The sequence below is a fragment of the Limulus polyphemus genome, unplaced genomic scaffold, assembly GCF_000517525.1.
Source record: "Limulus polyphemus unplaced genomic scaffold, Limulus_polyphemus-2.1.2 Scaffold51, whole genome shotgun sequence".
NCBI lineage: Eukaryota > Metazoa > Arthropoda > Merostomata > Xiphosura > Limulidae > Limulus > Limulus polyphemus.
The window spans coordinates 1,188,912-1,193,593 of record NW_013665661.1 but is presented as its reverse complement, the minus strand read 5'-3'; the positions used below and the strand labels follow the sequence as shown (position 1 = coordinate 1,193,593).

General features: G+C 28.8%; 1 long non-coding RNA gene across 1 annotated transcript in view; it reads right to left on the bottom strand.

The window, feature by feature from the left end:
• Window positions 1–2,310: 2,310 nt before the first annotated feature.
• The window catches only part of LOC106463284, a 12,495-nt gene continuing 10,123 nt past the window's right edge, over window positions 2,311–4,682 (bottom strand). Inside the window, exons 3-4 of the long non-coding RNA XR_001291054.2 lie at window positions 3,798–3,901; window positions 2,311–2,516 (exon numbers count right to left, since the gene is read on the bottom strand). This is a non-coding gene — a long non-coding RNA (uncharacterized LOC106463284). The remainder of the gene's footprint in view (window positions 2,517–3,797; window positions 3,902–4,682) is intronic.

Genomic DNA, 4,682 nt, shown 5'->3' with positions numbered 1-4,682 from the left:
AGGAATAGTCATGATCTTTCTAGAAACTCCAGCGATGAAATTGATTATCAAAATGTAAACTATTTTGCACAAACTATGATATGGTGAAGTTTGTCGCGTCGGATATTCGCGCAAACTACACAAAGGCTATCTGCTTTAGCCGTCCCTTGAACCAAATAACAGTGAACAACTAGTCAACAACATCTATAGCTAATTTCGGACTATTGTAATCCAATATCGGGATTTGACCGTCTCTCTTATAACGCACTTATGTTTTTGCAGCAACAGGGTACGAATGACAGACCGATGGATCAGAAGTCGCTCATATAAATTGTTACATAAATAGAAACTAATGATCAATAGGTCAAGCGTCACCATCATTAGGCATAATATATCATAGCGATTGAAATGTGGGTTTGAAAATTTATCGCCCTAGGTTCATCCATGGTTTATTGGAGAATGATTCAGACAGGCGGTTGCAGTTTTGCGAGATGATGCTGAATGAGATCTTGGAGAATTCCGCGATCTTAGATCAAATTGTTTGAACAGTGACGGGTTTCAATTTGAACATCTGCGGGATTAACTTTCCCATAATTCCATGTCACGTGTTAAGTGCTGTTAAATAAATTATCAATCGTATATTTTAATTTAATTACTTTAAATACATTATCAATTATCAACTGTTTACCTTCTTTTAAACCATTTTGTACATTAAAACTCGTAAGTTATTTTGAGGTTAAGTTTAACAGTACATAGACGTGTACTTTCACTACCATCACTATATTCAATTGTGTTAACATCTATGCCTGTAAGCCATACATGCAGGCAAGCACACACACGTGACAGAATTGAGTATTCGTTACAATATATTTTTTGTATCAAAAATATACTCGAACAATGAAACTTAAGGGGATAATGAAATGAGAGAGCTCAACTAACGAAAATTTATTATCTTTAATGTTTTTTTGAAAATATTTTTATAAAGGGCAGTATTCTCTCCTAGTATGATATAACGCTAAATGCAAGTTTGAAATGGATCATCATTAATCAAAATATACAATTATCATAAGGCTAACACTTATGCACGTGAAAATGTTGACAGCACTTTACTACTACATAAAAAAAAATAATGTATGTAGCTCAAGAAGAACGATACTCAATAAAAGAATCCTTGATGTAAAAATAATGTGTTTAAATAGATAATTAACATTGTGTTATTAATCCTTACTATAATTCTGATTTGTAGATGACTCATAAAAATTACACTTTACCAACTTAATCCTTTTTTCTCGCCATAACAGCTTTTGTTCATAAAATTTGATAATATAACTAGCGAAGAGGCTACTACTCTGTTATCCTAGCTAACCTGATGAGCTCTGGTATTGGGTGAAAGGCCTCAGGGGCACTAGATACTGCAGATATGCCGTGTTTCACATATTTTAAAACATTTTTCTTTACTTTCTCTCTTAAGTTCTTAAAATTCTTCATACCCAATAGATGAAAATTTATGATGGGGATTTGTCTCAATACTTGTCAAGTCTGTACTCAATAAATCTAAATATTCTGAAAAGGAAATTTTTTCCTAGAACAGTTGGTTGAGTATGGAGATGTGGACTAGATATGAAACAGAAGATAAATGAAAAAAAGATTAGCCACAAACTGGATTTTGTTTTAAAATATTGGAAATATTAATGACAATTTTATTTCTGTAGTTACTAAAGGATCATAATTTTGTTTAATAATCATTACTTTAGAATAGTTAAATGTCTTTAATAATCCAAGAATAATTAATATATTCACATAAAATATGAAAAATATAATTACAATTTTCGGATGATTTATACGGAATACAAAGCTGGCATCATAAGTTATTTGACCTGTATTTTCATTATGGAAACAATTTTATTCAAACACTCAAAGTTATATAGAAAAGGCATTAAGAATTAATATTTTCAATGTCAAAATAGTGTAGTGATAAGAAAGTGAAATAGGTAATCAATACTTCTTTTAAAAGGCATTAAGAATTAATATTTTCAATGTCAAAATAGTGTAGTGTTTAGAAGGTGAAACAAATAATCATACTTCTTTGAAAAGGCATTAAAAATTAATGTTTTCAATGTGAAAATAGTGTAGTGTTTAGAAAGTGAAATAAATAATTATACTTCTTTGAAAAGGCATTAAGAATTAATATTTTCCATGTCAAAATAGGGTAATGATGAGGAAGTGAAATAGATAATCAATACTTCTTTGAAACTGAAACAAATATGTTTCCATGAAAAATGATCTAATTTATAAACTTACAAATTTGTTAGAAATATGAATTGGATGCCATTATGAATTTCTAAGTGCTTTTATTTGAAAAAAGAACTCAATCACTTGCTCACATTTTTCAATATACTGTCAAAATGAGCTACATTTAATACACCTAATTATACAAGTATTGTTTCTAGGCTTTCTCATATTGCAGAACCATTTTCATGGTTGACCTCATGTACTTCTAATCTTCTTCTCCTCTCTGTATAGGGATTTTTTTTGAACTAAACATTAAGAAAAAGAAAGCAAAAATATGAAGATTTTAAATGATAACATGAGAAAGAATTGTTTCAATATAATTCAACAATTATGTTAAGATATGATAAATTCACTTACACAAAATTTTCTTGAGCCATTAAACTCAATTTTTATAGGATTTGAAATAACACATGAAAAAATCTGAAGCAATGATAAGCAAAGATAAATATATACTATAAACTGGATTGTGTCTTTCAGAGTTTCTTGATTTTCTCCTTTCTACAAGTTCAAGAGCTATTTAAATTTTTCTCCCTGCTAGTGCCTCACTGCCAGCAAATTATGCACATGTATGCCCACTGCAATCTATATAAAGCTAAAAAAATAAATGCTGTATCTTTGCTACAGTTTGTAATGTAACTAAATTTGAAAATTTAACTTAAAATCTTAAAAAATCAAACATAATTTAATGATTTTATGGGGTAAAAATTTTCTCTTTATACAGTTAACAATTATGAGATAGATCAGTTTCCTGTATAAGTTTCTTGTATTACGCACAAGAGAAATCTACTATCTTGCAATTTTTATAAAATTATTATGAGCATTATTGTATTTACTTTGTGGACTAAAGCAACATTAAAGTTCAACAGCTGTTTTAATTTTCCCTCCTACTACTTCCTCACTGCCAGCAAATTATGTACTTGCATGTCACATGCTGAATTAATGAATGATAACTTTTAGTCTCTTGGTCAGTATTTCAACCTAATGAACCAGTTTGAGTTGAAACAGTTAAAAGCTGATTCTTTTTTTCATTACAATTCTCTACTGGCACAAAGCACTACTCACAGTAGTAGTCTGGTGTTATACTTGTATATTTTTTTTGTTTGACTACTTTTGCTCAAGATTTATATTTAAACTCAGTATACACCACATTGTAAACTGGGCAACATGAATAGTAAATTATACCATAAAATGAACTTAATAATTATTAAGTAATAATCTTAAATGTTATATTCATATACAAGAACATAAAAACAGTTGCATTAGTAGAATTCCACAAAAATAATTTGCTGAAACTTTAGAAATGCATAAACTGTTTATTTCTTTAAGTTAAAAACTTTATTTGTGACTAAGCTTTTATTTTAATCCATAGAAATGTATCCATGTCTTGCAAGTTTCTAAAAGATTATTTGTGAGAAACAAATATATACATGTACTTACATTTACATATATATATTTTTAAGTATTCATGTTTTCATTGGGTAATCACAAACTTGATGTTGAACTCTAGTAAAACTTGCAACACTTACTGTAAGGATCGTATTTAATAAACTCTAACTTGTCAGCCAATCTGGGCCTAGTGGTAACAATGTGGTGACCACTCACTATACTTCTCATCAAAACCATAATGAACCTACCAGGATAAAATAACTAAATATTAGATTACAAAAACATCAACTCTGGTGAAAGGGCTTAAATCACTCCACATAACTATGAAAAATTTATTATAAGAACAAAAGCCTTAATATTTTATAAATGGGGTAACTGTGCAGAAGTGATTTAATAGTCACATTCTTAGAATTTAGTATTCTGGTGAAGTTAATTTAAAATGAAGAAAATGAACAAATTTCTTGGTTTATCACCAAATAATGTTCACCATATTTAATCAATGCATTTTTTCACTAAAACTCTATAATTAGAATAGATTTTCATTAACATTAAAATTATGAGTGCTCAGTAAATATTAAAATAAAACAAATTGTTTACCATCTTAATTTTAATTCACATTTCTCTCTAACTGGTGTAAAACCAGAGTAAATTTTGGTAAGAAATTTAATTTGCTATACAAGGGAATATCAAATAATTTATAAGGTACCATTTGTTCTGGAAGTTATTTTAGAATAAAAACAAAACGTGAGTTCAACAGTGTCAAGTAGTTTTAACAAGTCATTAAATATATTGGATCAATAATCACAGTAATAATGATCAGACATTAAAAATCAATGAAGGTACTCATACAAATTTAATTCTTTAACTTATTAACCTTTATCATCTCCACCCATATATTTACACATGCTAGATATCATCTTCACCCGTACATCTATGCCAAGTATGATACAGGGAAAAAAAACCTTTTATGGATGATAAATGGTTAATTGTTTGTTTTTTGAATTTTGCACAAAGCTACACGAGGG